Below are 24,500 nucleotides of genomic sequence, written 5' to 3' on the forward strand. Positions count from 1 at the left end.
AACTTATTGATGGAACAAAATTGCATAGAAAGAACCTTCCGTGAAATATATTAAAACTTTTGTTCCATTCTTAAACTTAGCATTTATATTTGGCCCTGAATCAAATTAACATTTCTCTGTATATTTTTCTTTCTAGGTTGGTGTCAGGAAAATAACATATGCATATAGAGAAGATGCAGTGTTCATGTTCAGGAAGTCTGTTGTTAATATCCTGACTTTTTGTTCTGTATGTAAGCATGTACTCAGATTTTCCTACAAAGCCATGCAATAAATGGCACTTAACTGTCACACTCCATTTCAACCTTATTCCTATAATATCATACACAAGCAAAGAATATATCTAACCTGATTCACCCAGGCATTCCTTGTGAATTATCATAGCTTCAACCTTCACTGCATGCATGCCACAAATGTAATATTTCTAGCAATTCTCGGGTTGTATGTGAAGTGCTGTTGGGAAAAATCTGCAGATCTGAATGCAGTTTGGTTATCTCAACTTTGCGGTGCAGAAGCCTTCTGTAAATTTACTCCAAAATAAATGTTTTGCCTTTCAGACTTCTGAATTCTGGGAATCCTTTCCATACACACTTCAGTTTTGACAGGACAGAGAAAAGTGTCTGAAGCTAGTTTGAGCTGCGAATAAAAATTTTAAATGGTAAAATATAAGTAGGTAAATGAAAGAATGCAGTTTAGACTGTGTCTACTGTACATACATAGTACATTAGTGGCATTGTTTAACTAATAACGCGACACGCACGCATTATTCAGTGAGATATGTTATACTCAGCTAAAAGGAATCTATTGTTATCACAGGAAACAATAAGTTCTGATTGTGCAGAGCTCAGTTTGCTATTACAAAGGGTAAGCAGTATATATGTATAGAAATGTATGTAAAATGATTGCTGTCAAGTTTTCTCAGTGCCTATATTCTTTAAATTCCATGGGAAGGGCATATGAATAACTAACTAGTTATGGTTGAAAAACTGAAGTATGTTTTCTCTTTTCTACTTATACAATATTTCATCCAGGATCTTGTAAAAGAGGAATGGTGGAATTCCATACAAAGAAGTCAATACAGCGATATTTACCAAAATTTCTAAGTCGTGGTTACAAGACAGTCTCTCTCTTTCTCTCTGACACACACACACACAATATACAGATAGGTAACTAGACAGCCCCCCTCCCAACACACACACACATACACACACACACACACACACTCAGATACTGGATTATAGGTTTTTACTCTTCAGTGGGATAGGAAAAATACTTTCCTTTTCAAAAGTCTTCTCTTGCAGTCCCAGCATCTGATGTGCTTTGAGTTTTCTTGTTTCTCCATTTATTTTATTGCCCCAGTCTTTACATCCCTTGAAGTCCCTGTACACAGCAGTCGCTGTGCTTGCCATGCTGATTGGACCTTCTGTGTATTGTGTTATACCCAGTTAATCTGAATACCTCTGTGGCCGAGCTTCTTTTCTGCTTAGTCTTTCCTGAATTATTCTATGCGACTAACCAGAAGAGAATCCCTAGCTGCTGTAGCATTCAGAATTACTACTTGCAGTAGGAATATTCAGTATGAATATCCTGAATATCCATGCAGTTTTTAGAGGAAGCATAGTGAATACGTAAATAGAGAGGAAGAGAAGAGAAAAATGGGCACATAGCATAAACAGCAACAAGCAAAAAAAAAAAAAAAAACAAACTGATAAAGAGAAACTCCCAAATCATATCAGAAGAAAGGATACTAGTAAAAAAGAGACAACATATGAGCATTTGAAAATTAATATATTTTCCTTTTTTTTTTCTAGATCATGTAAAGACCCCTTAAAATAGAGCTAGTTATCTGGATTTGGAGAATGATTGACACTCTCCCTCTCTCTCTCCCTCTCTCTCTCAGTCTCCATTTCTTCCTTTCACTGTTTCACTCACTCAGTCTGATATTTCTCTTCCTCTTTCTAGTCTGTTTCCCTCTCTCATTCTGTCTTCCAGTGCAGTGACGATCCATCTACACACACACATATATCTTGTGTCATACATACTAATTTCCCTAACATGCCTTTTTAATAATTTAGAAGTGGCGCAGTGAACACTGTTTTCTAAAGTCAAGGCAACCCAGACCTTTTGGTTCAATGTGAATGGTTGTAAATGAGCTCTTAGGGGGCACATCAACAAACAATAAAGCCTTTTCAAGAGCTCACCGCTGATGGAAATGCCTGGCACAATCTCATTTAAATAAAAATGGAAAAAGTCAAGAACCAGAGACATTAGAAAATACCATGTAATTAATTCTTGATACTCATTAGAGTTTTAGGACTCATTTAACCCTTAAGATCTCCTGTAAAATGTGTTGCCTCCTTTCCCTCAGCCCAGAACTTTAAAGGTTAGCCTTTGAAGTTAGCTTCCTGCTGTGGCCTAATATTAGGGCATTTATAAAGTCAGCTTACATTAGCAATGCCAGTTACAAAATCCTTCTCTGATTCTATTGCTTTTTAAAAGAAAAAAATATTGACAGCTTATGGAAATTGGGCTTTCTGGCATACTACATGCACGTCCACAATAGTTATGAACATCGCGAGATATTGTGAAGCTATAGTAGTTAAAGTATTTCCAATCCCCTTTCATTAAATGTTTTACCACACACGTTCAGCTGCACTAACATTTCTTTTTTGTCTACATAGTTAACTCCAATTTTACTCTAGAAAGCAAGCTAATGAAGATAACCTTTAACAATGGTTCTTCTCACACTATAACTACATCATAAATCTATACCAACTTGTGTTAGCGGTATACGGTGCCAGCAATGGAAATGCACAATCATTGAACAGCACAGAAAATGTTCATGCCAAGTGTATGTTTCTATACCATATTTGACCTTCGGGAGAATCATGTTTTCACACTGCATCTGTAGTCTGAAAACAGCTTTCAGTCTTGGCTATTGCAGAGTTGCCAGCACCCTGCTTGTCCTGTCTTTCAAACTCCTATTTCTAGGCACTCCTATATTTTGGACAAAACCAAACATGATCTGAAGATGAGTAAAAAAAAAAAAAAAGGGTTGACTTAAGCTTTGTAAGTAATTGCTAACCATGGCACTGCAAGTACTGTGAAACCATGTTATAAGGGGTTGCAGGACCCAAATGGCTTGCAGTGCCATGGGTTTCATGTTTAACATTGCTGCAAAGGGGTTTATTCCCAATTGCACTGGCAATGAAGTGTAGGAGACATTTTTCTGCAAGGATAAATAGCTGATACGAGTGCTAGTTGGTGCTGGTGCCAAACGAAGATGTAAATGCTTGCTTTCCACCTTTATTTTTTAACTATTTAGACACAGAACAATCACAATTTTTGTTAGCGTGCATTTAAATATTTTTGATAGCTTAAATTATACATAGAACTTATACAAAAACCCCTCATAACTTTATAGCATTCATGAGGATGCACATTTCCAGAGCAAAAATTAGCAAGCAATTAATTTTTAGAAAAAAAGGAATATTTAGGTGCAAATACTGTTTTAGTGATCTGAATTTGGGGAAATGCAATGGTGAGAATCCAAAATACTGTTATAAATTTACCACTGCAGGAAATCAGAGGCAAACTTCTTTTACCTGCCTTTAAATAGGCTATGCCAACATAGGAAAAAAATTAATGTTTTTTCCTAGGTAGATTGTACTTTCAGAAATTGAATGAATATATAGATTTTGTTATATTTCCTAAAGCTTTTTTTCCCCATCCCAAAATATATTACTTTATTTACTTATTTCTTCTAATGATTATCTTATTGCTGGCACTATTTATAACATGGAACTCTGATGATTAAGTTTTAGAATGTGTTTGAACAGATCCTAAATTCATCACTTGAACACCAGATGATATGGTCTAATGAGTGTCTGGTCCAGCAGCAGCAGAGCTAAATAATCCTAGCGCCAGGCTTGACTGCTCTAGCTTGACACATGAATCCCTATGTACAGGGCCATATTAAGGACTAGGGGGCAGGGTGATAGGGGAAATTTGCCACCTGAAATAAAAAATAACAGCTGGGGGAGTCCAAGTTTTTGGGCACTTTCAGAATTTGATGTCCTATGTTGACGATCCAGTCCTGCATATGTATATTACCTTGATAAGCATTTATTATCTTCATAAATTATTGATCATAACAAAAGAAAATCTGGTATTGACACTTTAAATCCCATCATCATAGGATACTCACATGCAGGTAGGCAAACATGAAGAAGAAACATGGACATTTCCACTAATATTATGTACACATTTTCATGCACTGACAGTTGCATTTGAGTAAAGGCATCACACCAAACTGAAAACAAGTATTTTACATCATATAAAACAAAACAGTATGCATCCTACTGCTCCCCTCTAAATACTTTAGGAGGGGGTAGGAAACTTTTGTCCTGGAGTGCCTCAAACAGGCCTCTTTTTCAGGACATACAAAATGAATATGCATGAGATATATTTGCATACAGTGGCAATAGTGCATCCAAATATATCTCATGCATATTCATGGTGGCACTCCAGGACCAAAGCAGCCTACCCTTGTACTATAGTATTTAGGAAATAACATTTCTCTCTCCTGGTATCTAAGGTCCTTATTAGCTAAGTTTTAATTCCCATAGACACAGAAAGGGAAAAAAAGCTTTAGTAAAATCATGCTCTACATGCCCAAGCAAGTATATAAACCTCAATCCATTGTTTTGAATCATAAATTAGTTTTGAATACTTTACTTGATATATTTTGAAAGTTTTATTAGGCCTTTGCATTCGTTGTTCCATTTGTTTGATTCATTTTGGCTGACCATGCATTTCTGAGGAATGGATAGTATGAGCGCAGAAATCAATGGTGTGCTTGCATGTACTCAGTGCGTACATACGCGCACATCATTCGTTTCAATGCATACACTATCCATTCGTCAGAAACATGCGTACCACTGAAACAAATCAAACTAATGGAGCAACAAATGCACAGGCCTAGTTTTTGTTGTTTTTCAGCACATTTCCCTCCATCAGGTAAAGATAAATAATTAGTAAAGTCATCAGTGTACACAGCACTGTAGAAGATGAATCCTGTCAGGCGGATTTTAAATGCCCTGCTCGCATGCTATTTTGCATAGGCCGCCAGCGTGCGCAGAGCCCCGGGACGCGCGTAAGTCCCGGTGCTTTTTTAAGGGGGCGTGTCGGGGGCGTCGCCAAATGACGCGGCGTTTCGGGGGCGCGATATGGCGTTTGGGGGGCGGGCCCGGGGGCGTGGTTTCGGCCCGGGGCATTCCGGGGGCATGACCGCGCTCTCCGGAACAGCCCCCGGGTCAGGTCTTGGCGCACCAGCAGCCCACTGGCGCGCGCAGATTTACGTCTGCCTCTGGCAGGCGTAAATCCATGGATAAAGGTGGGGGGGGGTTTGGATAGGGCCAGGGGGTGGGTTAGGTAGGGGAAGGGAGGGGAAGGTGAGGGGAGGGCAAAAGAAAGTTCCCTCCGAGGCCGCTCCGATTTCGGAGCGGCCTCGGAGGGAACGGAGGTAGGCTGCGCGGCTCGGCGCGCGCAGGCTGCCCAAATTCGGCAGCCTTGCGCGCCGATCCCAGATTTTATAAGATACGCGCGGCTACGCACATATCTTATAAAATCCAGCGTACTTTTGTTGGCGCCTGGTGCGCCAACAAAAGTACGAGATCGCGCTATTTTTAAAATCTACCCCTGTGGTTATAAAGACTTGCCTTGAAGAATGTATACTTTAATTTACTCACAAGGCCAAGTTATGTCTTCAGTGGGACACAATGACTGTTGGGTAGACAAATCAAATAGGGATAGCCAGATTTTATTTATTTCCACATTTATAAATAGGGCAGCCATATAGATCTATGTCCAGAGGGACCAGGCTCAGCCTGTCATTGCAGGTGCGATTAAACTGTTGCATGCCCCTAAATAAAGCAGGCCTGCATCTCCCAGCATGTAATCGGGTCAAACCAGAACTTGCACCCCTGGGGATGGAGCTATATGCTCACCCAGGGTGAGGGTGGGGTGAGGGAGAGTTCAGTATAGAGCTGAGTATCTGACTTAATACTCAATGAAATAGTTGGCTAAGTTGAAGTGAATTTTTAGTCACAATCTAGCCAGAAAATTTGTCATAATCTAAGTGGCAAAAATATATCCGGTCTAAATCTAAGTTGCTAGCTCAGTACTCAGGAAGAGCCATAGAAGATTAGTCAGCTAGCAGGGAAAAATCAGCACTAGCTGGCCAGCTTTCTCTGCCTGAATTCCCCCCACCCACACACTAAAAATAGATGCTTAGTACTTTAACCACACAGTTCAGCTAGGTTTCCAAATGACAGGTCTAGCTGGTTAGCTTCAAGTTAGCTAACCCACTGTGAAAATCCAGCTTCTGTTTAAATAGCGCTCTGAACCAGAGTGCTGTTCAATAAATGATATACCAGTCCATGCCACCCCCCACCCCCAATGACTTGGAAGTTAATTTTCAAAGGGATCTAGTTGGCTAGTGACTTAGCTGGCAAGATCAAACCCATTGAAAATTCAACAGGATAAGCAGCGAAATGTAGCCCCCTAACTGTCATTAATTGGTAAATGTATCCATTTCAATTCTGGATAAATTTGGGGATGGGGTTAGCTCAAGGGAAGAGTCACTTCTTTGGCCAGTCTAATCTTGGCACTGCAACAGCAGGTCTAAATTTGACCAGCAAAGGCTCAGCCACTCTCCTCCCAGGCAGGAAAGCAATAAAAAAATAAAACATGGAATTGAGGATCCTCTTCCCAGCACTGATAAGCACTTTTTATGAATTGATTTTAACCTTCTCCCTCTTAGCAAAACATAATTCTTAAAAAAAAAACCAACCCAAAAAAACCTCCCCAGCAGCCAAGATTCAAGCTACAAGCTCCCTTCTAGCACAACATATTCTGGAAAAAAAACCCCTCACCTACTGTTCCCTCCCTCCTGGTACAACATAAGCTTTAAAAAAGAAACATGGCAGATGCAATCCTCTCTATCCCAACCATTTCCATGATTTGGGGCCTTTTTCTCATTGCTCCTGTCCTGATCCACATCCTCACCTCTTCCAAATGCCCAAACTCATTCAGCAAATCTAACCAGAGGACTCACTCTTCCCTCTTGCCAGCTCAGAGTCAGTATTGATATGACAAAAATGATAGGGGGCGAGGGGTGGTAATGCAGCTGGGATCATGGCTGCTGCTGGCTTGTTTAAAAGCTTTTGTTGTACCAGGAGGAAGAGGGCAATGAGGATCATGGTCATGGCCAGTTTTTAAAAAATGCTTGTCAATGTCAGAAGTGATCTTAGCTTACTTTTTTTTTATTAAGTAGAGACTAACCCCTAGATTTATCATTTTGCTATAAAATTGCAACAAATTTATCACACTGAGACGTGCCCAGACAGGTGTGAGAGAGAGAGAGAAAGAAAGAGGAAAGGGAGAGATAGCGAGATTGAGATTCTTTATAAGGCTCTCATATAAGTAAACTATTTATACAACTGTAAGAGGGACCATTCTAAACTTGGGGTAAGGTTTTGGTAGTGGTCTAGATTTTGGGTGGCAGTGTTATATGCACAGTAGGAGGTACGAAGAGTCAGTAGACCAGTGAAGATTTGATGTGATTTGGAGTGATAAAAGGTATAACAAGATGAGATTTGTACAATGACAGTACTTGATGCACTACCTAGTTGCTATCAAGCTAGGTCGAGAGTACATTGTACAAATCTCATCTTTTTATACCTTTAATCACTCCAAATCACATCAAATCTTCACTGATGTCTACTGTGCTGTTTGTACTTCTGACTGTGCATGTAAAACTGCCCCCAAAACCTAGCCCTCCATCAAAACCTCACCCCAAGTTCAGAATGCCCCTTCTTACAACGGTATAAAAGCTGCCTAATATGCTTGCCTCTTTCCCTCTCTCTCTCTCTCTCTCTCTCCCTCTCACTCCTCTCAAAATGGGATTTGCCATATTTATCACAAATCCCATTTCGTGCATATTGCCAGGAAAAAAGGTATAGTTATTTCCAGCATTAAATCCCACGATAGCATGCTTTATGCTATCGCATGCAAGGTTAAGTATCCCTCATTTTCATAAACTCCTCCCACTTGACTACATTTTTCATATACTTCTTGCGATACGTTATTTATCGAATGTATTATGGTGTTATAATAGGCTTTGGGGTCCTAACACCCGTGATAAGGCCTTAACACGATTTGATAAATGACCCTCTTAGGCCTGGATTTATCAAAATGCACTAAATATCGCATGCGATAAGAAAAGGGGGTGAGTTTTATGGTAATAGGCAGTTTTTCGCAATTTGCGCTAATACCTGTGTGAAGTGCTAAGATAGTGCAAATTGTGATAACTTTTTTGCACTTTGCGATAAGTGCCAGAATTGTTGTATTTCCTACATACAACCATTGGGGGGACCATGTTTATAAGTTTTAAGCTCCTGGAGAGCCAGCCTAACTACCTAAACCTCACCTCGAGTTACTAGGTGGGCCTCCTATAGAGATATAAATACCTACCTAGGATGAGGGCATTATGGCTAGTCTATCTATCTCTCCTCCCACCCCCCCCCCCATGGTTGTAGAAGGTCTACAAGAGCTTAAAACAGCATTAGCAAAAAACATCACAACACACAATAAAGCCATGCAATACAACTTCACAAAACTGTGAGTCCCACCCCAATCTCCTCCTATTTTTCTCATTTGCATCGCACCATGCATTATGGTGCTTTCGCTTGCATTAAAGGTGCTTAACGCATGCAAAAATGCCATATAGCACTTTGATGAATGACCCCCTTAGTTGTTAATACTTATTTAGGTACATTTTCATCTGAAAACCTAGCCAGTTCAGTTCAACTGAAAAATTTCTTAAAGCTAATTAGTTAAAATGATTTGGTTATCTTGGTCACACAGGGGATCTTTAAAAGTTGACTGCAGAGGGGACATTTTTAATTTTGGCCACATTAGTATAAAGTCTGTGGGAACTTTGTGCCCATGGATGTTACACTAATTTCCAAACTGAAAGTACCTGTGTTCTTTCCCTTTGTGAATTATCCCATGAATATTCCTGCTAATTTGCTGGGTAGAGGCTTTGCATTCTGTCCATCCTTTAATCTGTCTGGGGGGGGGGCGGGGATTTTCTAAAAAACCGAAGGAAATGACTTTAAAAATTATCTTCTCAGAATCTAAGTGGGAACTTTAGGCAAAAAGGAGTTAAAAAGGTCAATATTAAAAAAAAAATAAATTAAATTGAAATCATAACCAGTTAAAGTTAGTCAGATAAGTTAACGTGGATATTCAGCGGATAAGCATCCCGCTGAAAATCCATGAATACTGTGATCTGGCTATATGTAGGTGGATAATTTGAAACCTAACTTTACTAGGGAAATGTACTTAGCAGGCCTACAGGCCCATCCTGCATCCCCACCCCAGTGAAACAAATGAAAGGCATTGCTCCTCCCTCCCACCCTCACCCCCCAGAATTAGGTAAAGAGAATGCTAAGCTGGGCCCCCTCCAGATGCCCATATTTCTCACCATAAAGCCACCCAAAAACCTCCCACTCCACCCAGCACCTCCTAAAATCCTTTATTTCCACTGGGAGCTAGGTACAGTCATTGATCTCCCAGCATGTCCAGTGCTGCTGGTGGCTTAGCTTACACTATTCTTCGAATATAGCTGGTTAAGGGAAAAGTTATCCAGGAACATGTTACCAGATAACTGTAACCCTGCTCTTGGACACATCTAGGGGCCGATGCAATACTGTACACTCAGCCGAGTGCACTGTATAACCCACACTCCAACGTGGGTTAAATAGGCGCTAATCCATCCCATAATGCAATACGGGGATTAGCACCTATTTAACCTGCATTGGTTGCGGAGTGAATGTAATAGCGCTCATCACGTGCAAATGCATGTGATGAGCGCTATTACTCATTCACTCCACATGCAAAAAAATAAATATGCGTCTCAGATGCACATTTATCGCTCAGCTATTAACGCCTGCCTGGAGCTTTTCTGTACTTCTTAGGTAAAAAATAAAAACTTGTCAAACGGCCGGTTATGAAAACTGACGCCGAGTTTACCAACGTCGGTCTTCATAACTGGCAGCCGCGGCGGGGTCGCGTTACCAAGGAGGCACTAAGGTCACGCAAGCGACCCTAGCGCCTCCTTGCTAGCGCAACCCCCTAATTTGAGTATTGCATGGCGCCCCCCCCCTTGCGGATGCCATGCGCACGTTAGGAAAGCGGGCGCTGAAAAGTAAGGACCCGCTTTCCGCGCTTTATATTGCATCGGCTCCCTAGTTAGCAGAATTACCCTTTCAGTTATCTGAAAACATAGGAGTTAGCCGGGCAAATTATTTAGCTGACTCAACACCACCCAGGAAAGCCCCTGAAATGCCTCCTACCTACCTGGGTAAACTTTTATAAGTGGTGATTATATTCAAAACTCGGCTTTTAACCAGATTACTGAAAAGGTATCAGGATACATGCCTTTGAATATCGACCTCACAAGTCTTGCCTAAGGTCATAACAAATATGAATGGGAGATGCAGGATTTGAATCCTGGCAGCCTGGCATTTTTTGTAATGCTGAACTTCACATTTCTCTGAATCGGTGAATTCTCAGATTTGTCGAATCCTGACGTGCACAGATCTATTGAAGATTTCTGTGAATAGAAGAATCTATACTGAGTCTTGATGAAGCTCATCAGACTTACTCCAGTTTTGCTGGGAGGAATTTGTGGAATAAAATAATTCTATAAAGTTCATCCCTTTCTAGTCTGGCCTCACTGTTTGCACATCCCAGTGCTGGCTGCTCTCCCAGAATTCATAGGGGCATGCAGTAACATAGGAACACAGAGATATGAAAGCGTGGCTGCCCACTTTCCCTTTCTGTTGTAATACCTGAAACTTTACTTGCTCTATGTTTTAACCTCCTCACTAAGGACCCTGCATGCTTAACCTAGGCATTCTGGATTTCTAATTGTGTATTTACCTCCACCACCTCCAATGGGAGACTCTTCCTTGAATTTGCCAGTCTTTCTGTGAAGAAATATTTCCGTATGTTACCCCTTGGAGCATCATATCATGACCCCTGTCCTAGAATTTCCTTTTCAAAGAAAAAAAATGCTTGCTTCTTGTCCATTATGTATACCTTTGATGTATTTTAATGTTTTCTCATGTCTCACCTCAAGTGTATGCATATTTATACTTAAGCTGTAAGATCTGGCAGTATCTTAAGTGTTGTTTCTTCAACCACAGTGCTAGCAGCCTAACTTGACTCGGCAAAGATAGAAACCTTAAAAAGATCACCCTTGTTTGCTTTTCATGTGCGCTGCTGCTGATAGAAAAAAAAAATCAGACTGCTCTTTGCAAAAATAAAATGCTATTATATTTGTTGGTAATCATATGGTTCTGTTTACCCCTTTTTAGTCTTATGCTGAGTTGCAGATTTAACCACTGAGTAATAGGACACTATATAAACAGGAAGAAGATTGTAAAAGAACGATACAATCCATGCAGCTCACTCTTATCCTTTAAAACCTTCAAGACACTGACTCTTGTTTGCACAGGTAACGGATTCAGATGCACTTGCTCCAGTTACTTTATTTTATTTATTTATTTTTGTTCTTCCTCAAGTGCCCTCTAGCGAGCAATAGCTATGCAATTGGTAATCACAGAAATGGGATTATTCTATCAGTCTCTCTGGTTAAACCTCAGAGGAATCTGGAGCAATGTTTCTTCACACGAGGGACTTCTAAACCGAATGATAGCCATACCAATTGTTCACTTACATATACACACAGGATGATAATCTTGAAAAAAAATGAAATACAAAGGACTCAGATTTGTTTTGTTTAGGTTGCCATCTGTCTTCATTTCTGCTTGCAGCGTTCTAATCGTTAAATCAAAGCATTTTTATCTGTTTTCTCACCTGCATGGTTTACGTTTTATTTTTTTTCTTCCTCGAGTTTATGTTAGGCTTAAAAAAAAAAAAAAGCCAGCATCACAACCATTAAGCGTATCGTGTCAGAATTTCTTCACCGAATTCAAAGCAGGGCGCACCAGAAACTGCTTAAAATTCCAAAGAAATGCCCCCACCCCCCCCACCAGCATTCAGGGATCAGTGAAAGCACAGAAAATGTGTTCAATTTATTCCGCAAAACAATTCAAAAGCAGAACATGATCCCCTGGTAACGTGAAAGCTCCCACCCATCAAATAAAACAAAGTGATATGCGTTCCAATGCCTTTTGAAAGGATGTTTTGTTGTCAATTATAGGGCAGGGGGGGGGGGGATTTATTTTCAGAAAGTAATTGCAAAAAGAAACAGAGATTGTACAGAAAGATATAAATAATGGCTCTAAAAGGCAAAATAAAAAAAAAACTGCTATCAATGCAAATAAAGATTTGAAAAGTGGATATCTTGGAAAAAAATATGTACTCTTTCACTATATATTGCATACTAGTTTCTTTATAATAAATACTATTGAAGGAGAATATAAATCACTTTAATCCCACGAGATCTAGTGCTGAAGTGCCGTTTGTCCTTTCTTCTGCTGGATAACCAGCGAATAGCACCACGAAAAACATCCTTTTGCAGTAATTTTAGGTGAAATTAATAGAGAAAACAGGGTAACATCTCAATTTAGCTCCCATACAGTCAAGCAGATGTTACAAGGGCCCTTCTAACTCTGAGTTCTTCATTTCTCTTTCACACAACAAGGTAATTATATACCTGTGTCTGCAATTAATTGAGATAAAAATCAAGTACCCGCTTTAGAGAATTCTCAACATCTCAACAAAAAGCATTACAAGTAAATTTCCTCTCTAAGATATCGATCTGTATTCCAAGACGTTTTCACTTGATTGAAGAGCATCAGGTATTGAAAAGTTTCCACTTGTTGAACTGAGGTCTGCTAAAGAGAAATTAGAAAGAGAATGCCAATAGTCGCCAATATGAGCAGCCGGGACCTGTCGACACCCCCTTGTATGCACCCTCCTCTTACATACAGCATAACTTAGTAACACGGCAAGGAGCTGCAGTTTTATTCAAATGCTAACAAATCGATTTGCATTGATTCTCTTGTCTGCCTGCCTCCCCTCTATTTCCCCAATAAGTAGGTAGCCCACTTCACCACATCCCAGTGGCGGGCCACCTTCAACCTACTCGGGTTTTGGCACCTTCTGAAAGACCACCACCACCACAATTTGGGCTTCTTTGCCAAGCCCCAGCAGACACCCACACATGAATAGGATCATCTCTATGTCATTTGCTCCACTGCCCTCTGATGCTACTCACACTATAGGTAACAGATTTTGTTTGGCTGCTTGTCACAGGGTAACTAGGCATATTTGCTGAAAATTGCAATCCTGTATTTTTAGTGTATCATATTCACTGCATTAATAAACCAATGACGTTATATTTTAATTGCAATCTCATAAGCACAAATTCAGTGTACTACTAGAGAATTCCTAAGAACCGTTGTATGCACTGATGTTTTAGGTGTCTAAAAATTCTCCCTTAAAATGTGTTTGTACTCTGAATAATTCATGAGATATCTCAGATAACCAGTAATAAAACTTTACAGTTCATAGAGCAATATTATTTTACCATGGCCACTATATGCATAAACAACCCAGGAAAGTGCACTTGTGGGAGGTCATTGAAAAAAAATGACTTGATGCCATTCAATTTCTCACAACAAATAGACATGGAAGGAAATTCAGTTGTATAGATCTCAGCTTTGTGTATTTTTGACATTGTGAGCTCTACATTGTGTTAATTCTTTTTGCACTTTGTTCTGTCTGCAGCAAATCAAACCATGTAGAGGATGTTGTCTCAGTACTGGTTTATTAAGGTGCTAACATAAACATTCATACTGCAGGTAAGAAGAAGCAGGTAACCTCAATCAAAGCTGCAAGCAATCATGGCTAAGGCAAATCTTAAAGCTAGTCCATTTATCGAGTCCAAGTCTGTTTCTACAGTAATTCCTTTTTATGGACTGACACAGTGAATAACTGAAACACAACTTCTACTTACAAGGTTAACACAGAGCTTCAGTACTTTCACATCATTATAACATAGCATAACATCACGATTCGGAGTTCAAAGATTTCCACAGGATCGCACGCATCACTTGACCTTCTTAGCATCTCAGCATGCTTCTTGAATCCTCTGATGGTAAATCTGAATCTTCAGGGTGGGGGGGGGGGGAGAACCATATACCAGACTGCCAGTAATCTGAGTATAACTTCCTCTGAACTATTCTATGGCTTCACAATGGCACGCCAACTCCGAACCAAGCTGCCCCCACTTTTTGTTCTAACATCTCATGAGTACAAAATAAATGCATGATCTGTAAAGATGGAGACAAAAATGTTCCCCACATTTGATAAGTGATTGCTTCTCTAAATTTAGACATAAGGTACCACAAACCTCAAAGTTCACAATGGCAGAAATTGCATGAAATTGGGAAAACTGAATGGTTTGTGTTTTCATTTACACTAGCGGATATGCTGCGCTTATGTTATGAACTTTTTGAGTAAAATAACTGTAATTTGTTAAGGCAGCATCATGCAACCATATGAAGTTGCTCAATGCATTGCCAACATATCACAAAGCTCTAAGCAAAGACAAGATGGCTTTAACAATGCTTCACAATGACCTCCATTTTTTAAAGAGCTTCTCCCAATGTCTGAATACAGCAAAAGATATTTGGATGTAGCCCAAATCCCCAGCTGCTAGGATCAAGAGGTCCATGTATACAAAGCTGGTGTATAGTTATCTAGGTAAATCTACCTGGATACCTGGAACTGGATGTTCAGCAGAACTAGCTAGCTTGCCTTAAATCCTTCATCCATAAGCACACTCAGTTACATTTCATTTGCATAGGCATTTTCTCATCCTCAACCCCTTCCATGCTGTGTGCCACAAGGATATATTCTCCCCCTGAGTCTATTCAACATCTACATGGCCCCACTTAGCAAACTAATCAAAAGACTCCCAAATTGTTTATTACACTGATGCAGATGATATCCAGCTACTGTCTCTTCTAGGCTCAGACCCTGACCAAGAAATCCCAAACAGGTGCCTTAAAAAGTTCAGAGTCTGACTACTCTAAGACAAACTCTAAAGAAAATGGCTCTGCATTGGACAAAATGACTCCAGCAATATCAACTCGTGTAACCTTGGAAGGATCATCCCTGCCCTCCAGCCACCAAATCCATAGTATAGGTGTAATTCTCCTGAAGCCCAAATACTATGAGTATTATAACACAGTTCTTCTTCCAACTTCATCAGCTGTGCATATCTGGCACTTCTTTGATTGCCTTGCCTTGAAATGCCCTTTACATTGGGCTACCTGGAAAGCTAAACTATCTTCTGTAGCTAATATAAAACTCAGCAGCACAAATCATGTTAAATGCTAGTAAATTTGACTAATAAGGCTCTACTAACTGTCCCCTCTGTCAAAACAGCACGCCTCACGCAAGTTAGGGAGAGAGCTTTATCACTGGTTGGCCCCGTGCTATGGAACACCATGCCACTCGAAATAAGGATGCAGAGTAATTTCAAAATATTCAAAACCAACCTGAAAACCTGGCTTTTTAAACAAGCTTTTTACAAAGAAAGAGGAGGAAAAAAGCAGTTGAATGATACCGAACTAGAAGTGGTTACTTGGAAGCTACAAATGCACATTAATGTTAAATTCAATCCGCTTAGTATGTTCCCAACAGACAAGCTTAATTTACACACATAGTTTATTGAAATGAATTGTTACCGCACTATGATGGCACATGATTAATTTGTAATCTATACCACTCACATTTTTATTATCGTGCCTTGCTGTAAAGCGTGACTGTTCTCTAACTTAACGATGGTATAGAAAAGTTTCTAAATAAATAAATAAATAACTTTATTACTGAGAACCTACATTGGCTTCCAACATAGTACCACACCTTACTTAAAATCTGCATCCTGGCTTTCAAGGTCCTCAACAACTTGCCACCAAAAACGGATTCACTCTTTACACACCATTCCAACCATGGTCCTCAATTCCTCAAGCTCCACTATTGGTACCATTCTCCAAGCAATGCGACTCTCGAAAACTAGCAAAATATCTTTCTCAGGATCAGTCCCTACCTTCTGGAGCTCTACTGTAAGAGATCAGACCTGACCTCCTCACCTTTAAGAAGGGACTGAAAACCTAGCTATTTGTAGTAGCTTTCAGACCACATCCAGAACCTTGAATCCCAAATGAATCCCTTCAACCACAGATTTGGACTCCTATGATTTAAATGAGTGCTACAGACACATGCACCAATCGCTAGCCATGCTCATCAAGCATCCACTACATCATACACCTCACATGTATTTGACACACATTCTATTATACAGTATGTATATTATCCAACTTATAACATACATTTGCTAATTTTCAATTTTGAAGTACTCTATACATTATTAATCCTAAACTTGCTTTAATATCTGCATTTACAATATTTTAAACTGTGAATTGTAACAAACTGTTGCGGTTCTGGCCACGAGCACCGCGGCCAGGCCCTTACCTCCGGGCTCCTGGACCTGCTCCCACTTCCAGAGGCCTGGGTTGCGGCCTGGTTGGTGACGTCCCCGCTGGGGCTGCGCCGCTGCGAGCTCTCCCATGGACGCCCAGCTCCTAGGTGCACGCACGCGCCAATTGGGCGCTTTTCTAGGCCGTTTCCGCCAGTGGTGACTCCGCCCAACTCCTGACGTCAGATGCCACGGCCTTGATAAGCTGGCCGCGGACATCCAGTCTTTGCCTTGCAACGGTTAGCCTCCCGGTTTCCTGTTGCGCTGTGCCCCGGAGTGACTCGCTTTGCTTTGTCGCTCCATTCCTGCTACAGTACCTGCTTGGTTCCTGCCTGCCTGCTACAGTACCTGCTTGGTTCCTGCTGGCTTGCTACAGTATCTGCTGGTTCCTGCCTGCTACAGTACCTGCTTGGTCCCTGCTTGCTTGCTACAGTACCTGCTGGTTCCTGCCTGCCTGCTGCAGTACCTGCTTGGTTCCTGTACCCGAATCCTGCTACAGTTCCTGCCTGGTTCCAGTACCTGAATCCTGCCTGGTTCCAGTACCCGAATCCTGCTACTGTTCCTGCTTGGTTCCAGTACCCGAGCCCAGTTACAGTATTGCTACTGTCCTAGTCTGGATCCAGTTACCTGTCCTGATCCACAACCTGCCAGCGGTCGGGTCCTTACGGGCTCCTCCAAGGGGGGCTTCGGCATCCAAGGGTGAAGCCACCTAAGTCCCAGCGGTTGGGCTCCTATGGGCTCCTCCCGGGGGAGCACCAGCTTCCAGGGTGAAGAGCATCTACGTCCTGCCTGAACATCTGCCTCCCGGCCTGCTCTTCACTAGAGACATTGACCACCTTTCCCAGTCTCCAGCAGGTTGGCCCCAAGGTCCACTAAACAGAGACTCCCATAACAGATTGCAGGGTCATGGACTCGGCGGATACACCCACTCCCTCGGATCTGCCCGGATCCGAGGGAGTGGGTGTATCCGCCGAGTCCATGGCCCTGCATAGATACCTTGGCTCTGGTGCATAGATACCTTGGCAGCCAAGGTGGAACGGCTATCCTCATGCCTGGAGTCCTTGCCTTCCGCTGGCAGGGCCCCCAAGGGTCACAGCTCCTCTGTGACTCAGCTACCGGCACCCTCTTGTTACGCTGGTGATTTAAGGACCTGCCGTGGCTTCTTGAACCAATGTTTTGTACGGTTCTCCTTGTTGCCTTGGCGGTTCCCCTCGGATGCGGTGAAAGTGACATATATCCTGTCCCTGCTTGATGGGAAAGCCTTAATCTGGGCTTCTCCCCTCTGGAAAACAATAATTCTTCGCTAACGGACTTACAACTGTTCATCACAAACTTTCGCCAGGCCTTTGATGAGCCCGCCCGATTAGCCACAGCTACGTCTGACCTGCTGCAACTTCGTCAGGGGGCTCATTCCTTGGCAGATTATGCAATGGAGTTTCGGACTTTAGCCCAAGAAGTAGGTTGGCAAGATGATAGTCTTAAGGCCATCTTCCTGGAAGGCCTCTCCGGATGCATAAAGGAAGAAATTGCTGCTCGAGATCTGCCGGAGGGCCTCGCCTTGATTGAGATGGCTGCCCGCATTGACTGCCGCCTACATCAACGGGCCAAGGAGCAACGCTCCTCTCGCCATAGTCCGGCTCGTGAGCCGAAACCTGTGCCCTCACCCAAGAGTTCTCGTTCAGACGCTCCCACCTGCGAACCTATGCAGCTGGGATGGGCTCCGCTTTCTGCTGAAGAAAGGCAACGTCGGCGTTCATTGAAGTTGTGCCTGTATTGTGGCCAGAAGGGCCACTTCTTGCACGCTGCCAGGAGCGTGCGGAAAACGCCAAAGCCTAGGAGGTCGGGAGGAGCTCTTCCTAGGCTATGCTACAGCTCCTCAATGTACTGTCCCTGTTACCTTGGAATATCCCGGAGGCTCCTTAGAGACGATGGCGTTCCTGGATTCCGGAGCTGCAGGTAATTTCATCCTGCAGGACCTATTCTCCCAGTTGCGAATCCCTACGCATAGACGGGAGTTCCCGTTACGAATTACCTCTATCCAGGGGACGCTTCTTCCAGGAAATGTCCAGATGTCCACAGCACCCATTACGGTCCGCACCAGGGCGATCCATTCGGAGGAGATAGCCTTCCTAGTGTTGGAGAAGGCTGTCCACCCTGTGGTGCTAGGGTTGCCGTGGTTACAGAAACACTCGCCCACGATTCAGTGGGATACACTACAGATTGTCAAATGGAGTCCTTTCTGCCTAGCTAATTGTATGAAAGTTAAGACTCCCGTACTTCCCTTGATGCACTCTGCCGTGGGTCTTCCGGCACCTTATGAGGACTTTACGGATGTATTCTCCAAGACCAAGGTAGAGATCCTTCCGCAACATCGTCCGTATGACTGTGCTATAGACTTGCTACCTGGTACTATGCCCCCCCGAGGAAGGGTTTATCCCTTATCCATACCTGAGACCCGGGCCATGTCCGAGTACATTGCTGAGAATCTGGCCAAGGGCTTTTTCCGCCCGTCCAAGATGCCTGCAAGGGCAGGTTTCTTTTTCGTCAGCAAGAAAGACGGCTCACTGAGGCTGTGCATAGACTATTGAGGCCTAAATTCTATTACCAAGCGAGACCACTACCCGCTCCCGTTAATCCCAGAGCTCCTCGATCGGCTTCAAGGAGCTAAGATTTTCACAAAGTTGGACTTGCAAGGAGCGTACAATTTAGTCAGAATCCGTCCCGGAGATGAGTGGAAAACCGCGTTTAATATCCGAGATGGGCATTACGAGTACCTCGTGATGCCTTTCGGCTTATGTAATGCCCCGGCGGTGTTCCAGCACCTGATGAATGAGGTGTTGTGGGACCTTCTGAACACCTGCGTAACTGTTTACCTCGACGATGTGTTAATCTACTCCCAGGATCTGTCGTCGCACCGTCAGCATGTCCGACAAGTGCTCCAAATACTTAGGGAGCATGGTCTGTATGCGAAGCTGGAAAAATGTAGCTTTGAGAAGACGTCCCTGCCGTTCCTAGGCTACATAGTCTCTGCAGCTGGCTTTCGAATGGATCCTGAGAAAGTGGCGGCTATTAAGAATTGGCCCCGGCCAAGGGGTCTTAAAGCGCTACAACGCTTCCTCGGCTTTTCTAATATCTACCGTCACTTTATTCCCAATTATTCTCGTATTGTGGCCCCATTAACTGCCCTCACCCGAAAGGGGGCTAACGCGGTGGATTGGCCTGCTTCTGCCTGTCAAGCTTTTGAGGCCCTTAAAGAAGCCTTCTTGTTAGACACTTGCCTTCGCCATCCGGATCCCAGCCGGTCCTTCGTGGTGGAAGTTGATGCCTCCAATGTGGCCGTGGGGGCCGTTCTGAGTCAGTACTCTGATTCTGGACAGCTGTTGTCCTGTTCATATTTCTCAAGGAAATTCTCCCTGGCAGAGAGCAACTACTGTGTTGGGGACAAAGAGTTGCTAGCCGTGAAACTTGCCCTGGAGGAATGGAAACAGTGGTTGGAAGGAGCCAACCATCTGGTTACGATTTACATCGATCACAAGAACCTAGCATTTTTGAAGCAAGCCCAATGCCTGAATCCAAGACAAGCCCAGTGGTCGCTGTTTTTTGACCGGTTTGACTTTACGTTACGCTACCGACCCGGCTCAAAGAACGTTCGAGCTGATGCGCTCTCGCGCTCCTCTGAGGTCGAAGAGACTCCTGATACACCCCAATATATCTTAGACCCTGAGAAAGTAAGTCTTGCTGCAACCTCAGTGTCCTCCCAATGGAAGACCGTCATTCCACGTCACTCTCAGAGAGCAGTTCTCGCTTGGGCCCATGACTCCCTCACTGGGGGTCATGCTGGTTGGAAAGGGACTTTAGACTTGTTAAACCATTTCTACTGGTGGCCAATGGTGAGACAGGATGTCCAAGCTTTTGTGGGCTCATGCCTACTTGTGCTTTTCAAAAGCCATACATCAGGAAGCCCAGGGCCTGTTGCAACCTTTGCCCATCCTGGTGGAGCCATGGACACACATCTCTACCGATTTCGTCGTGGACCTTCCTGCCTCAGGAGGTAATTCGGTCATTTGGGTAACCGTGGACCGATTTTCCAAGATGGCGCACTTTGTCCCTTTGCCTAAGCTACCTTCTGCACCTGACCTGGCCGATCTGTTCGCCCAGCATATCTTTAGACTTCACGGTCTCTCGCAGGATATAGTCTCCGATCGAGGACCACAGTTTACAGCTCGTTATTGGAAAGCCCTATGCAAACACTTCAATGTGCATCTTAGTCTTTCGTCAGCGTTCCATCCTCAAAGTAATGGGCAAACGGAACGAACCAATCGAACCTTGAAGATTTTCCTTCGTGCCTTCGTGAATGAATGATAAGATAATTGGGCTAAGCTACTCCCGTGGGCGGAGTTCTCGTATAATAATCACACGCATGCTGCTACTGGAAGTTCTCCGTTCCTCGTTGTTTATGGGAAGCAACTTTGTCCGCTCTTACCTTCGCCTGAACCTAGTGCACTCCCGGCAGTGCAACTCTCACCTCGCCAGCTTCGTTCCTTGTGGATCTCTACCCAGGAAAAGATCCGTAAGGCTGCCCTGTCCGCTAAGAAGTGGGCAGATAGGCATTGTCAGCCAGCACCCATCTTCCTTCCAGGAGACCGTGTCTGGCTTAGCACCAGAAATCTACAGCTACGTATTCTGTCCAGACGACTAGCACCGAAATTCTGTGGGCCTTTTCGAGTCGCTGAATGTGTGGGAGCAGTCTCTTACCATCTGCGCCTACCCTCCTCCATGTGCATACATGACGTCTTCCATGTGTCATTGCTGAAGCCTCTTGTGTTATCCAGGTACCACTCCCGGGCTCCTGAACCATTGGATCCTTCAGTACCGGACGAGGTCACGTATCAAGTGCGTGAAGTTTTGGATGTCCAGTTTCATCAACGCTGAGGGAATACTTGCTTGCCTGGGAGGGTTGCGGATCCGAGGATAATTCTTGGGAACCGGCCCGTAACATCCTCGACAAGGACTTATTTCGGCAGTTCCATCTAGACCACCCAAGTAAACCCGGACCGGCTAAGAGGGGCCGAAAGAGGGGAGGTACTATTGCGGTTCTGGCTGCGAGCACCGCGGCCAGGCCCTTACTTCCGGGCTCCCGGACCTGCTCCCGCTTCCAGAGGCCTGGGTTGCGGCCTGGCTGGCAGCATCCTCGCTGGGGCTGCGCCGCTGCTAGCTCTCCCATGGACGCCCGGCTCCTAGGCACACGTGCCCGCCACTTGGGCGCTTTTCTAGGCCGTTTCCCGCCAGTGGTGACTCCACCCAACTCCTGACGTCAGACGTCCGTGGCCTTGATAAGCTGGCCACAGCCATCCAGTCTTTGCCTTGCAACGGGTTAGCCTCCTGTTTCCTGTTGCGCTGTGCCCCGGAGTGACTCACTTTGCTTCATCGCTCCATTCCTGCTACAGTACCTGCCTGGTTCCTGCTTGCCTGCTTCAGTACCTGCTTGGTTCCTGCTTGCTTGCTACAGTACCTGCTGGTTCCTGCCTGCCTGCTAAAGTACCTGCTTGGTCCCTGCTTGCTTGCTACAGTACCTGCTGGTTCCTGCCTGCTACAGTACCTGCTTGGTCCCTGCTTGCTTGCTACAGTACCTGCTTAGTTCCTGCCTGCCTGTTTCAGTACCTGGTTGGTTCCTGCCTGCCTGCTGCAGTACCTGCTTAGTTCCTGCCTGCCTGTTTCAGTACCTGCTTGGTTTCTGTACCCGAATCCTGCTACAGTTCCTGCCTGGTTCCAGTACCCGAGTCTTGCCACAGTTCCTGCCTGGTTCCAGAACCCGAGCCCAGTTACAGTATTGCTACTGTCCTTGTCTGGTTCCAGTTACCTGTCCTGATCCACAACCCGCCTAAGTCCCAGCGGCCGGGTCCCTATGGGTTCCTCCCGGGGGTGCTTTGGCTTCCAAGGGTGAAGCCACCTAAGTCCCAGCGGTTGGGCTCCTACGGGCTCCTCCCGGGGGAGTACCAGCTTTCAGGGTGAAGAGCATCTACGTCCTGCCTGAACATCTGCTTCCTGGCCTGCTATTCACTAGAGACATTGACCACCTTTCCCAGTCTCCAGCAGGTCGGCCCAAGGATCCACTAAACAGAGACTCCCATAACACAAACTTGTTGAATTTTATTTACTGATGTATTCTATACATATTGAAAAGTCCAGTTCAGCTGCAATATGCTTTGCACTCTTCAGTTGGCAAAGCACAATAATAAATAAATAATGATGATGATGAACTTACCCAGATATGTATTCTACTGAATATTCCCAGATAACTTTACCCAGAAAAAGTTACCCCTTTAAGTTATTCAGATAACTTTCTCCAGATAAGCTATCCAGATGAAGTTAATGGGGTAACTTTACCCAGATAACTTTACCCAGACAAAGTTAATCGGTGTTATGCCCGTCGGTCACAAATGGCTGCAACCACTACTGCTCACCTCCTTCTTTGCTTCCCTGACTCCATGGGGTAGATCGGCAGCCTCCGCTAGCTACTGACGACCTGCCTACCGCTCCCAGGCCTCCCGGGTCAGCATGGACGCCACCATCTTACCATCATGTCCCTCTAGGCGCGCACGCACGCATACGGGCCAGTCTTATCCACGTCATGGTGAGAACCTCGGGGGCTTCCCCTCCAGATGATGTCATTCCCTTTGGATATTTAAACCTACTGGCCCTGCTCTAAGACGATTTGGCAAAAGAGTCTCATCCTTGCTAATTCCACCTCGTTACTTGAGGATCCTGCATTCCAGTTCCTGTTATGACGTGGACATCTCAGGTACCCGTTCCTCAGGGACCTCTCTCTCTTCCTGGCTATCCGCTCTTCGGAGGGCCTGATGCCTGAAACTCAGCCTGCCTCATTCCCCGGGACTTCCCTGGAACCTACACTGCTCTTTCATGAGTACTCCGCCCTGCAGATCACTTTCTGCGTTACCAAGTCCCTCTCTGGTGGGCTTTTGCCACTGAGGTCCATTGCCATCTCTTCAGAGGACTCCTTCAGAGGTACACGCTCTATGGACAATTACCATGCTATAGAGGACCTCACAGGTGCACCCCACCTTGCAGGCCATTACCATCTCCACCTAGGGCCTCGACTGTGCACTTCACTCTGCAGACTGCTATCTCTACAGAGGACCCCACCAGCATACCCTGCTTAGCGGGTTATTGCCATCTCTACCAAGGACATTATTGGTGTACCCTGCCGTGCGGGCCACTACCATCTCTACCAAGACCTCCTCAGTGTACCCCGCCTCGCGGGCCACTACCATTTCTACAGGAGACCTCTTCGGAGTACTCGCTCCACGGACTTCTACCAAACTATGGAGGTATTCCCTCTGGCACTCCCTATTCCATTGACCCTGTGCTCTGGGTCTGTGTGACCTCCTCTCTGGCACCCCCCCCACACCCCCACTCCATGGATATTGCTTCTATTTCCTTAATAAAGATTCTATATTGCTTCTGTGTCTATCCCCAGCTGAGACCTAGCCTCCCGACAGTGAGGCTCATGGGGCTCCTCCCCATGGGTGGTACCACCTCTCACTTCGGCCCAGGGTTCACATAACAACTGATATTTACAGAATTCTAACAATCAGATAACTTAAGGACAGGAGTTTATCTGATCAGGCTTACCTAACCTACTGCTATTCAGCTCTGCCAGGACAAAGTGAGCCCCTGACCGAGAAATAACCACAATGCTTCCACTTTTTACCTGGGGTCGTGTTGTGGCAGATAACGTGTAGCTACAGAGAAGGGTGAGGAAGGTAGATATTCAAATCTCAGGATTTGCCCATTAACTTCAAATATTTACCAGACAAATCCTTGAAATATCAACTAAGAACATAAGAAATTGCCATAATGGGTCAGCCAAGGGTCCATCAAGCCGAGCATCCTGTTT

The sequence above is a fragment of the Rhinatrema bivittatum genome, chromosome 7, assembly GCF_901001135.1.
Source record: "Rhinatrema bivittatum chromosome 7, aRhiBiv1.1, whole genome shotgun sequence".
In the NCBI taxonomy this organism is placed as follows: domain Eukaryota; kingdom Metazoa; phylum Chordata; class Amphibia; order Gymnophiona; family Rhinatrematidae; genus Rhinatrema; species Rhinatrema bivittatum.